This window comes from Sorex fumeus, unplaced genomic scaffold (genome assembly GCF_029834395.1).
Source record: "Sorex fumeus unplaced genomic scaffold, SorFum_2.1 ptg000032l, whole genome shotgun sequence".
Classification (NCBI taxonomy): Eukaryota; Metazoa; Chordata; class Mammalia; order Eulipotyphla; family Soricidae; genus Sorex; species Sorex fumeus.
Window position 1 is genome coordinate 5,031,894 of NW_026606089.1, and position 14,406 is coordinate 5,046,299.

At 38.2% G+C, this 14,406-nt stretch overlaps 1 pseudogene; it reads right to left on the minus strand.

The window, feature by feature from the left end:
- Positions 1-5,262: 5,262 nt before the first annotated feature.
- On the minus strand, positions 5,263-5,359 carry LOC130025829 (uncharacterized; annotated as a pseudogene).
- Positions 5,360-14,406: the final 9,047 nt, after the last annotated feature.

A 14,406-nucleotide genomic window follows, 5' to 3' on the forward strand; every position in this document is an offset into this window, starting at 1 on the left:
GATTGACAATCAATGCCTCTTTTGCAGACCACAACACCCGAAAGGAGAGAGAGAACAAAATGGAATGCCCTGCCACAGAGGCAGGGTGGGATGGGGAGTATTGGTGTGGGAGGGATACTGGAATCCATGGTGGTGAAAAATGGGCATTGGCGGAGGAATGGGCATTTGATCATTGTATAATCGAAACCCAAGGACAAAAATTTGTAAATGTACAGCTGTACATCATGGTGTTTCACTAAAAAATATTTAAATAAAAATAATGTAAAGTTTTTTTCTGTCTGCGAGAGATCAGCAGATTGGAAGATGAGTGAAGGCAAAAGATTAAATTGGTTTACTTTTATTTTTCCTTGAGTATATTAATTTGATTTTGGAGTCAATTTATATGAGAGTTCATCAAGACACAGAAATTTTTAGCGCTTCTCTTGTTTAAAAGTATAGTGATACACCATATCTCTATCTCACATTATTTTTATTTCTGATAGTTTGACACAAAAGATACGTCAAAATCATAGATAAATGTAAATTATTTAAATACTTTTTTGATTATGTAAAATTACCTTATAGAATTACATTATAGAATTTCATAAATTTTAGGATTATGCAGAATCAACGTGCATGTATCATATTACACTCACTACTGAAAGGCCTACTCTGTCATTCACCATTGTTCAGTTTTTCCACTTTGATTATATTTTTCGATCTGGTAACTAAATAGTCTCATAGTTTTAAAGTTTGTTTTTATTGCTTTGAAAAGATCAAAATTATGCAATTTTCAACATTGGATGAAACTAGAGGATATCATGCATGTAAAGTTAGCCTTAAGGAAATGAATAGATACAGAGAGATTTTTCTCATATGTGGGATGTAAAGACACACAGCAAGGTAGAAACAAAGGTTCAAGAGCAATGTAAGGGGAGAACTGATCCACACAATTGAGTCAGGGGATTGAGAGTGAGGGATTCTGGGGGATTGGGGGAGAGGGAGGGTTTATTCTTTGAGAGAATGAGGAGTGTCATTTTGGAATTATGTGTATGAGAAACCATTGTTAATTGAATTATATATCATAGAATATAAATAATGTTTTAGACGTTTGTCTGTCTCATTTTATTCTTTTAATTTGTTTTCTCCATATGCCACATATGCATGAACTTGCAGGATGCCTATCTTTCTCTGCCTGGTTTATGTCACTAAACATAATTTCCTCATGTTATCCATTTTATATACAAATAATAAGAAGATTTCACTTCATACAACTGAGTAGTATTCCATTGCTTTACTACCTTTCATTTTCAAAATTTGTGGTTTAAAAGATACAAATATTGGTTTTAACAATGCTCTGGTGTTTTAAATTTTTTAGTTCAGTGAAGCTAAATAGATTTTACTGAAAAACACTCAGAAACTTGTGAAACAGGTGTAGGGTGGAATGGAATATTTGTTCAAGCGAGAACAGTCATTTAACAGAGCAAGGAAAGAGAGACATAGAGAAAGGAAGCACGGTATTTCTTCTTATGAGAACAAAAGCTTGAGGACCAAGCCCACTCTGGTAGTTTAGGAATAAGAACTTGGAGTGGTATGAACTTAACTTGTGCACTTTAGGTGCGAACCTGAGTGAAACAATTAGAAGTACTTTTAGGAGCATGATAAACTGGAGTCTGCACTTGGAGTGAGGTGGGTAGAGAGTTCTTTGGGGAGATCCGTACTATGGAGAACAGTAATATTATAACATTAATGATAGTGTCTTACCGTGGGATTCCAAAAAACTCTTTAACAGTGGCGTCAGAAATGATAACATTCTTAGGTATTTGGATTTCCTGTGGAAACTACTGGAAAGCTGAGTTTATGCTCTGGATGCCTCTGCCTGAAACAAGGTCAACAAATCATGAATGAAAAATTACAAGTTACATGGATCAAGGATTCTGATACCAGTGGAAGGCTAGCTTTTGGGTGAACAATTTCTACTGCTGGCCTGATGTAGATTCTGATCCTGGGATACGTAACAGAAAGGAGGTAGTGACAGGTATCCTCAGAAGTGAAGCCTCTGAGACAGAATTCATTCATGCCAACTTATGAGTTATCAATGTTTGCTCATGGCTGCTAACATTATAACATGCCATTCAATGATTCTGTGGTTTCAATTTACTGTGTCAATGTATAGATGAAGTTTCTAAATGGAAGGTTAAAATCTGAGGCCCTCAAGATGATGAATTATGGGGAGGGGGGAGCTGGAGCGATAGTACAGCAGGTAGGGCATTTGCCTTGCACACGGCATACCCAGGTTAGATTCCAAGCATCCTGTATGGTCCCCCCAAGCACCCTGAGGAGTAATTCCTGAGTGCAGAGACAGGAGTAACCACTGTGCATCGCCCTGTGTGACCCAAAAACGCAAGAAAATGATGATCTGGGATTGATCCTTAGCATTGCAAACAGCATTATTTTTTAATTTTTAATTTTTTTCTTTCTTTCTTTCTTTCTTGCTTGCTTTTTTGTTTCCCTTAGCTTTTATGTCATTAAGGGATCTTCCCACATTTTTCTCCATATATCTTAAGAATTCAGGTATGATAGTGAGGTCTTTAATACATTTGATATGACTTTGTGCCTGGCACTATAAAGAGGTCTGAGTTCATTTTTTTTGCATGTTGCTGTCCAGTTTTCCCAGCACCAGTTGCTGAAGAGACTTCCTAGCTCAACTTCATATTTCCTGAGCATTTATGAAAGATTAGGTAATAATAATCTGAGGGCCAGCATCAAGATATTTGACTATATTCCATTGATCTGAGGTCTGTCTTTATCTGAATATCATGGTATTTGGATGACTACAACTTTGTAGTAGGGATTGAAGTTGGGGAAGGTGTTCCCTTCTTCTTTTTACCAAAGATTGCTTTAGCTCTACATGGGAGTTTATTGTTGTGTATGAGTTTCAAGAGTGTTTAATCTATTTATTAGAAAAATGTTATGGGTATCCTTATAGAAAGTGCATTAAATCTTTATAGAGCTTTGGGGTGTATTGCCATTTTGACAGTGTTAAACCTCTCAATCCATGAGCATGGGATGTGATTCCATTTCCTCATATACTCTCTTATTTCGTGAAGTAGTGTTTTGTAGGTATTTTTTTTTTGGTATAGTTCCTTAACCTTTTTAGTTGATTCCAATATACTTGATTTTCTGAGGTATTATTGTGAATGGGATTGTTTTTCTTTATCTATTTTTTCTCTTTCATTATTAATATATGGGAAAGCTATGGAGTACCAGATATTGATTTTGTAATATGATACTTTACTAAACAAATCTATTGTTCCCAGGAGCTTTTTTGGAGATTCTTTGGGATTTTCTAAGTATAGTATCATGTTATCTCCAAATAGTAAAAGCTTGAGTTCTTCCTTTTTTATATGGATGCCCTTGATATCTTTTCTTTTTACCGAAATCCTATGGCAAGTACTTCAAGTAATATGTTGAATAGGTGTGGTGAGAGTGGGTAACTTGTTTTGTGCCTAATTGTATTCTGGGATTCTAGCTCATTGATTTCTGCTCCAAGCATTTAGTTTTCTCCCCGTTGAGAATAATGCTTGCTGTGGGTTTGTGGTAGTTTGCTTTGACCAGATTGAAGAAAGTACTTTCAACTCCCATTTTGTTGAGAGTTTTTCATCAAGAATGGGTGCTGGATCTCATCAAATGCTTTATCTACATCTATCGATATGATGATATGACTTTTATCTTTATTTTATTGAGATGGTGTATTCTGCTTATTGACTGGAGAACGTTAAGCCATCCTTGCATCCGCAAGATAAACCTACTTGGTCATAGTGTGTGATCTTTTGTTGAGTTTCTGGATTCTCTTTGCTGGTATTTTCTTGAGAATCTGTGTATCTGTATTCATCTAGGAAATAGGTCTGAAATTTTCATTTTTTGTGGTGTCTCTGTCTGTTTTGAGTATTAGGGTGATCTTTGCCTCATAGAAACTATTTGGGAGCATTTCTGTTTCTTCAATTTCCTGGAAAATCTTGAAAAATGTTGTCAGCAGTTCCTCTTTAAAGGATTGAAATATTTCACTATTGAATCCATCTGGGCCAGGGATTCTGTTTGGGGGTATATTTTGACCATCATTTCAATTTCCATGGTAGTGATAGGTTCAAGTATTCCAAATCTTCTTGGTTCAGCTTTGGGAGGTAATTGGAATCCATTAATTTATCAATTTATTCAAGATTCTCTCATTTCCTGCTGCAAAGATTCTCAAAATAATCTCTGATGATCCTATGGATTTCTGTACTTTCTATTAGGATACCCCCCCTTTGCATTTCTGTTTCTATTTATTAGAATTCTTTCTGTTTCTTTGAGAGGCTTCTAGAGGTTTATTGATCTTGTTTATTTTCTCAAAGAACCAGTTTTTATTCTTATTGATCTTCTGAATTGTATTTTGGGATTCTAGCTCATTGATTAAGTTTTATTATTTCCTTCCTCCAGCCTAGTTTGGACTACTTTTGTTGGTTATTTTTCAAAATCTTGAGCTCTAATTTATTCATGTAGGCCCTTTCTTTCTTCCTGATGAATTCTGGCAGAGTTATAATCTTTCCTCTTAACACTGCTTTTGCTGTGTCCCACAAGTTCTGGTAGCTCATGTCCTCATTCTCATTTGTTTATGGAAAATTTTTATTTCCTCTTTGATTTCTTCCCTAAACCAACAGTTGTTCATTACTTCCCTTAAAGAAAATATTTCCTTGCTGAGCTTCAGTCTGTTTGATCTATCGAGAAGTGACAAAGAAGTGTTGAAATCTACTACTAGTATTGTGTTGCTATCAATGTATTTCTATAAGTCTATTAGAAGTTGTTTTAAAGTATTTTGCTGGTCTGTCATTAGGATCATATACATTGAGGAGGGTGAGTTCTTTCTGATGTACATATCCCATGATCATTAAGAAATGACCTTCACTGTCTCTGATAACCTTTAGCCTGAAGTCCATGTGGTTTGATACTAGTATGGCCACTCCAGCTTTGCGGGGGTGATATTTTCTTGAACACTTGTTTCCCAGCCTTTTACTTTTAGCCCATGGGTGCTTTGATTGTTCAGACATGTTTCTTGCAGGCAGCAGAATGTTGGGTTCAGTTTTCAAATTCATCTTCCTATTCTGTGCATCTGAATTGGCACATTTAGTCCATTGACATTGAGAGAGATTGTTGTTTTGGGGATTTGTGCTCTCTTTATGTAGAATTTTTAAATTTGTGGGGATTGTCTTAGCTTAAAGTATACCTGTTAATTCTTCTTGCAACAAAAATATGGAATGCTTTACAAGTTTGCATGTCATCTCTGTGCAAGGACCATGCTCATCATTGTATCATTTCAATTTTTGTATATGTGTTATCAAACCTAGTAGGAGTTAATTTTTCCATATTTTTCTCTTCTTATTACTTTGAGTGTTGTCCTTCCTCACTCCTATGGCAGACAATGATTCCTAATCAAGGAATGTATTTCAAAGCAGCATGAATAAATAGATTTAGAACTTTAATGTCCCAAGGAATGTATTTCAAAGCAGCATGAATAAATAGATTTAGAACTTTAATGTCCCAGAAATAAAAATATGGTTTTTATTATATTATCGTTTACCATACTCTAGGCATCAGTTTTACAAAATAATTCTTTTGGTAGATGGTATATGAGTTTGTTTAATGTTGTTCCCTGAATCCTTCATTAAGAACATTAAAATAGAGCCTTTTGCTGTTCTCACCTCAGTCCTGTGTACATCTCCAGGAAAAGGTGGATGGTTTTGTCTGCACTTTCACCACCTTGAATGTATGTAGGATTTTTCTCCTGAAGGATGAGGTGAGGATCATATTGATGATTTCATTCCAACTTATTACAAGTTCAACTTGAATGGAAGGTGAGACTCATGAGGCTCCTATAAAGGACAGAACAAAGGGTCTCAGTGAAGTTTAATGGCCAACTCACATTAACAACATAGATGACTCAAAGTAACCTGTGTGCATCTTTGTGTGTAGTGGGTTTCATATCTACTGATAGTGATTCTCAGTCATGACACATGGGCAAAACAGACCTGTAATTAAAAATCTAGTTCTCTGAGCAGAGTGGGGTCTCTGAGGTGATTGAACAAGTGTGTAGTAAATTATTACTAAGCACATAAGTATTTTGAATGATGTGTACTTTTCGATCTAAAATTAATTTCAAATATGTCTAAAACGACAGTGTCCTGACCTCGCACCTGGCTTTCCTCACCGAGGCCCCTTGGAGGTGCCGGGGTGAGTTTCCCTCACCGCCCTGATTAGAGCCCCGGCAGCTGAAGACCTCTGCAACCAGCCATAGGTACGCTTAAAGACCACCCTTCCCAAGCTTGACGGAGCCTCATGCATGAAGGAACTCGAAGAGGAACCCAAATGTGCGGGACCGGGGCATGAGATCTCCATGGCTGCTCAGATCAAGACTGTGCCCCCTCCTTCCAGATCCCCCATCTTCTAATAATTAAGTGCTACAACCACGAACTGCCCCTGGATCCATGTAATGCCATCAATGGCCAACATGCAGAGACTGGATCTTATTTAGAAGACAGCAACTCTGATTGTCCAGTTCTCACTCTCAGAGAACCTGGTAGGCTTCTGCGAGTATCTTGCCCGAATAGCGGAGTCTTTGTTTCTGGTCACTGTTTCTTTTGAGGTACAGAAGCTGCTTAATTTAAGATAGTCCCCTTTGTTTATCTCTGTTTCCAGTTGCTTGGCAAGTGGCGTGTTATATTTGAAGATACCTTTAGCTTCAATGTCGTGGAGGGATTTGCCGACCTTGTCATCAATGAACCTGAGAGATTCTGGTCTGATGTTGAGGCCTTTGACCCATTTTTATCTGACTTTTGTGCATGGTGTTAGGTAGAGGTCTGAGCCGTTTGTTTTTGTTTTTTTTTTTTTTTTTGCATGTAGCTGTCCATTTTTGTCTGCACCGTTTGTTAAGGAGGACTCCCTTGATCCACTTCACATTTCAGCTCCCTTATCAAAGATTAGATGATTATATATTTGAGGGTGTGTGTTAGTATATTCAATCCTTTTCCATTGGTCTGCAGCTCTGCCTTTGTTCCAGTACCATGCTGTTCTCATTATTATCGTTTGTAGTAGAGTTTGAGGTTGGGGAAGGTGATGCCTCCATTGTCTTTTCCCCAAGAATTGCTTTAGCTATTCGTGTGCGTTTGTTGTTCCATGTGAATTTCAGGAGTGCTTGATCAATTTCTTTGAAGAATGTCATGGGTATCTTTATAGGGATCAAGTTGAATTTTTACAATGCTTCTTGGAGAATTGCCATTTTGACAATGTTAATTCTCCCATTCCATAAGCAGTATATATGTTTCCGTTTCCTCGTGTCTTTTTTAATTTCCTGATGTATAGGTCCTTTACCTCTTTAGTTAAGCTGATTCCAGGGTTCTTGATTTTCTGAGGCACGATTGTGAATGGGATTGCTTTTTCATGTCACTTTCTTCTCTCTCATTACTTGATATAAAAAAGCCATAGACTTTTGGGTATTGAGTTTATAGCCTACAATTTTACTAAAAATGTCTATTGTCTCTGGGAGTTTTTCGTAGAGATTTTAGTATTCTCTGAATATAGTATGATATCTTCTGTGAATAGTGAGAGATTATTTCTAACTTTCATACAAGAAAAACCCTTAATATCTTTTTCTTATCTATTTTCTCTTCCAAGTACTTCCAGTACTACATTGAACAGAAGTGCCAAAATGAATTTTTACTTAGCACTTTCTGTCTGTAAATTTCTATGCTAAGAACGGTGGAATAAACAGTGATATCTTAGTAATTTACAAGTAAATTATGAAGACAGATAATTTAAAAGAATTTCTTTGTATAAATTTCCAAAATGTGTAGCTTTTATTAAATATATTAAGAATAAATCGTAGGTCTTGATTATACCAGGAAGATTATTTTCCTGTTAGAAGTTACCCTTCTAAAATGCAAGAAAGAGACACATTTTGAAAATGTTGATTATTCGTTCATTAATTCAATGAATATTTGTTAGTCTGGTTGTGCAGTGCCTGCAGGAAGTCAACCTGTACCCTCAGGTGAGTGCATCAACAGTCTGATGGTGTCTTCATGCTTCCTGATAACCTCAAATGGCCACTGTGCCTCTGGCTGGCTCCCAACAACTCAGGACTACATTTCCCGAGAAATTAAACTCCCAAAAGATATGTGGGAGCCATGTTCACAAACCACCCCTGGCTCAGCTATACAAGCTAATGCATTGGTCTTGTTTCAGAGACCCATAGACAAATCTGGAACATATCAACAGCCACAGTTAACCTTGGACCTGCAAAAGGCTGAACACACTAGGGTAAATCGGAGGGAGGCAGGTTAGTTTGGTGCCCACCCAACCAGAACCCAGTGCAGCCACTTGCTCCCACAATCCAAAATCGCCACCATGCTCTCCTCTGGTTTCCATCGTCTCAGGATGCTTCTCACTGAAATATAACAGCTGAAAATTCGGATATGCGGGTTTTGTGACTGAAATCTCCAGGCTTTCTCTGGGCAGGATGGGCATCCCACCCCCACTGCCCTGTACTTATAGAAGCCTCAGCAGTCATTTCCATACCTCAAAGCTACTCCAGGCTTACCTTCCTGATAAAAATGCTAAATTCCTTGAACAAACATGATGACCTCTTAGTACCTGTAAGAGACCCTTAATGCACAAAATAAACAGGAGACAGAGAGAAAAAATTAAAGAGCCTGCCATAGAGACACACTGGGGGTGGGGGTAGGGTATTGGGGGATGATTTTAGGGAACCAGGAATATTGGTTTTTGGAAATGTACACTAGAGGAGGGACGGATGTTGGATCGATGTATGACTGGAAGCAAATTATGAATAGATTTACAATGGTCTATATCACAGATATTGGATAAAACATTAAAAATATATATCCTTCATTTGTACCTCAGAATACTGATGGAAATTTAAAACAGAGCATATCTATTTTTGTGTTCTCTGTAGGAAAAAAAATGTTACTCACCTGTGTGCCAATAGCTTGTAGAATGCTAAACGCAAAGATATATCGATGACTGTCTTTGGCATGAATACTGTAATTGCAGCTATGTTATGTTTTAGAATCAGTTCATGGAAAAGACGTCAAAAGGAACAGTGGCAAAGTGCATCAATGTTGAATGGATAATGTTTCAGGAGCTTGCAAGTGAGATGGGAAGATTTGGCATGAGTAAAGGGAAGAAACAGAAGAGTGAAGTACTAATAAGTATTATGAGAAAAATGCAAGGGAGGACATTTCCTGGCAAGTATCACACTCTGTTGAGCTTTTGGTGAGGATAAGTATTAGAAAGTATCTTTCCCATTTAGTGGTAAAAAGGTAAATTTGATGGGTGTATTTAAAATTTACTTTAACGATTAGAATTACCAAGAGATACAAAGTTACAAAGTTGCTCATAATTGAGTTTCAGTCATCTAATGTTCTGGAACCTTTCCAGTATATTGGGGCATTTTTGAAGGAATATCCCTGGTGCAAAGACTAGGGCATCTGAATCTTAACACATTTCACCAAATATATGATCTGTACTCACATGATTTACACTGTCTCCCCTGCTCTTTGATTTATGTTTTCATGCAATATTTCCTTGTGAACCTCACCTCAAGTGAGGCTCCCTATTTTAGACAAGTACAAGTTTCTGGGGCACTACATATTTTTTGGTTGCTGGGAGAGTCTGTAAAGCAATGCTCAGGAGGTGTGGGGGCCCCACAGACAATTCTCAGAAAACGTGGCCATGGTGCTTGGGGTCCTCTGAGGCTATACAGCCTTTGATACTCTGGCAATCAGGTGGTGCTGGGAGTCAAATTGAGTGCATGTGAGACAAGTTCCATAAGCACTACACTATCTCCTGCGGCCCTGGGTATTAGATTTATGTCAGCATTCTGAGGTCCTCCCTTTTGTCAGAAAGCAGAGACTTGTGCAGGAGAAAGTGGAAGAGACTTTAGGGTTTAGCTAGGTTGTCTGAGTAGCTGGTGATACCATTAAGATTGCTACATAAAGTAAAAGTAAAACAAGAGCCCCGTGCCTTTTCCCACTGAACTGGACACTCTCCACAGGGGTACACCTGCGGGGAACCCCTGCAGCAGCTCCTTTGGACTATTCATCACCTTATCAGCCCCTCCCCTCCAGGTGGGTAGGGGGAGCACAAGCCAGGTTCACCACTCCTCCACTCCTCACCCCCAGCTCCCCGCCTTTTCCTGCAGAACTGGACACCCTCCAGCAGGTGACACCTGAGGCAGCTCCATGGGATTTTCCATTGCTCCTCCTACATTCCAGGATCCTGGGTGGGAGTGACCCTGGGATGGGCCAGGGGCGTGGCCACCATATAGGGAGCTTGTCCTCCCAGAAGTGGGCGTGGCCTTCTCCTGGGTGGCCAGCCACAGTAATATATCCCAATCTGGGCACTCAGGACTTTCATCTCTCACTTTGTCGCCTAATACCGACTAAAAATTTCTGACCACCTCTACTAGAATACAACAACATCCCACTCGCCTACTCCATTTATAACAAAAGACCTGTATGAAATGTGCTGTACAAGCTCAAAACTAAAAAGTACCTCCTCCAAAGCGCAAATCTCCACCACAAGGAGAATATGAAGAAAAGAATCCCGAATCCTCAACCGAGGTTTTCCACAATTGCACTCTCTTTGATAAAGAATTCCAGGATAAAATGGAGAGGTTATTCAAGGACCTACTCAAAGAATCAATGGAAGAGATATCCAAAGACTAAAAGAAGAAATGAAAAAACAATAGAAAAGAGAGCCAAGAAAATACAGGAATAAAAGAGAACAGAATTTTAAAAAGCTACAAAAAGAATATTCACAAATAAAGGATTCAGTAAATGAAATTAAAAAGTTAGTAAGTGCCCTTAAAAATAGGATAAGTGCAGCTGAAGAGAGGATCAGCGAGCTTGAAGATGAGCGACAGAAATCCCACTGGGAAGAACAAGCAATAGGAAAAGACCTCAAAATGGCTCTAAGGAGAATCAGAGACCTAGAGGATGACGCCAAGAGGAACAACATTGCAATCATTGGGGTACTAGAAGGACAGGGAAACAACCCCAATGAAAAAGCTAGAGTAAAAGAAACCATTGCTGAATAGTTCCCAGAGTTAAGGAAAGCAGACATCCAGATCCAAGGAGCCAGAAGGGTACCAGCTAAAGGAGACCCCAGAAAAAACACCCCAAGCATATCATAGTCAGAACGATGGATGCTGTGGACCGAGACACAATATTACAAGCAGCAAGGTCAAAGAAGGAAATTACATACAAAGGAGCACCCCTTAGATTCACAGCAGACCTATCAGTGGAAACCCTCAAAACCGAAGGCAATGGTTGTATATAGTGAAAAAATTCAAAGAAATGAACGCCTCACCGAGAATACTCTATCCAGCTAAACTCTCACTCAATTTCGATGGAACGATACACCACTTTTTAGATAAACACAAACTCAGGAACTTCATACACTCAAAACCAAATCTAAAAGAAGAACTAAAGGGGCTCCTGTAAGAAAAGAAGGAAAACACGTGTAAACACAATCAACTCCTACAGGAAGATGGCACAAAACCCCATGACAATACTCTCCCTTAAAGTCAATGTCTAAATGCACCTACCAAGAGACACAGAGTGGCAAAATGGATCCAGAAACTGAAACCAGCATTCTGCTGTCTACAAGAAACTCATCTGAACAATCAGAGCAAACACAGACTCAAAGTGAAAGGATGGAAAACAATCCTGCAAGCAAACAGCTCCCTCACAAAATCTGGGATGGCCACACTAGTATCCGACAACATTAATTTCAGGCTGAAAAAGATTAGAAGGGACAGCGAAGGCCACTTTCTCTTCATCAAGGTATACATTCCACAGGAAGAAATCACACTCTTAAATGTATACGTACCTAATGAAGGAACAGCTAGATACTTAAAACAACTGCTAACAGATTTTAAAGAGGACAGTGCTAGCAACACAATAGTAGATGAAGACTTCAACATAGCCTTATCACCTCTGGATAGATCAACAAGAACAAAACTCAGCAAGGAAACATTGGCTTTGAATGAAGAAATAGAAGAGAAAGGACTTATAGACCTATACAGGGCTTTACACGCCCCAAAGAAAGAATACACATTCTTCTCCAGTGCTCCTGGAACATTTTCCAAAATAGACTATGTGCTAGGCCACAAAACATACCTCAATAGAATCAGGAAGATAGAAAGAGTATCATCAATCTTTTCAGACCATGATGCACTGAGGATAGATGTGAATCACACACAGACACGGACAACCAAATCGAACACCTGGAAAATAACCAAGTCACTGCTGAACAATATGTGGGTCAAGAAGGACGTCAAGGAAGAAATCAAAAGATACCTGGAAACAAATGAGAACGAAGACACGAACTACCAGAGCTTATGGGATGCAGCTAAAGCTCTATTAAGGGGAAAATTCATAGCTCTGCAAGCATATCTATGGACGGAAGAAAAGATGCACATAAGCAACTTATTTCACAGATCAAGATCTTAGAAAAGGATCAAGAAAAGGAGCCTAAATCGGGCAGAAGGACAGAGATCATAAAACTTAGAGCAGAAATCAACGACATGGAAACCTAAGAAACAATCCGAAAGATCAATGAAACCAAGAGCTGGTTCTTTGAGAAAATAAACAAGATAGATAAACCAATAGCAACACTCACAAAGAAACAGAGAGAGAGAAAACTAATAAAACGAATCAGAAATAAAAATGGAGATATCAAAATGGAAACCAAAGAAATTCAAAAGATCATCAGAGACTACATTGAAAGTCTGTATGCCAAGAAAAAAGAGAAGTTAGAAGAAATGGATAACTTCCTGGATTACTATAATCTCCCAAAGATGCGTCAAGAAGATATAGAATACCTTAATAGACCTAGTCACATCAAGGAAATTGAAACTGTAATCAAAATTCTTCCCAAAAACAAAACCCCAGGTCCAGATGGATTCACTACCGAATTTTTCCAAACATTTAAAGAGGATCTACTGACCGTCCTTCTCAAACTTTTCCAGGAAATTGAAAAAAACAGAAACTCTTCCAAACAGTTTCTATGAATCCCATATCTCTCTAATACCAAATGGAAACAAAGATACCATGAGAGAAGAAAACTACAGGCCGATATCACTGATGAACACGGATGAGAAAATTCTGAACAAAATACTAGCAAAGAGAACTCAACAGCTCATCAAAAATATCATACACCATGACCAAGTGGGATTCATCCCGGGGATGCAAGGATGGTTTAACATTCGGAAATCAATCAACATAATCCATCATATCAACAAAAGATAAAAATCATATGATCATATCAATAGATGTAGAGAAAGCAATTGAGAAGATCCAGCATCCGTTTATGATGAAAACCCTCGCCAAATTGGAAATAGAGGGGACTTACCCCAATATAGTTAAAGCCAGCTAGCACAAGCATACAGCAAGCATCATCCTCAATGGGGAAAATATGAGAGCGTTCATCCTAAGATCAGGAACGAGATAAGGATTCCGACTCTCTCAACTGCTGTTGAACATAGTACTGGAAATACTAGCAATAGCAATTAGGCAAGCAAAAGAGATTAAGGCCATCCAAATAGGAAAGGAAGAAATCAAGCTCTCACTATTCGCAAATGATATGATACTATACTTAAAGAACCCTAAAAACTCTACCAAGAAACTCCTAGAAATGATAGACTCAAGAGTAAAGTTACAGGTATAAAATAAATACCTAAAATTCCATGGCTTTACTATAAACAAATACAGAGAGAAAAGAAAATGACAAGATGAAAACAATCCCATTCACAATTGTGAGCCAGAAAATCAACTACATAGGAATTAGTTTAACTAATGAAGTAGAGGAACTGTACAAAGAAAACTACAAAACGCTGCTTCTTGAAACAAAAGAGGAAGCGAGGAAATGGAAAAATATTCCCTGTTCATGGATCTGGAGAATTTATATTGTCAAAATGGCAATACATCCAAAAGCACTGTACAGATTCAATGCGATCCCTATTAGGTTATGCATGACATTCTTCAAAGAATTGGAGCAAACACTCCTGAAATTTATATGGAACAATAAGCCCCCACGAAGAGGTAAAGCAATTCTTGGTTAAAAGAAAATGGGAGGAATTAACCTCCCGAACCGCAAACTTTATTAATAGTAGTAATAATTAAAACAGCATGATACTGGAACAAAGGTAGAGCTGCAGAGCTATGGAACGGGGTTGAATATACTGACATCTCCCCTCAAATATATGACCATCTAATCTTTGAAAAAGGGGCAAGAAATGCGAAGTGGAGTAAGGCAAGTCTTTTTAACAAATGGTGCTGGCAAAACTGGACGACTACGTGCAAACTACTGGGC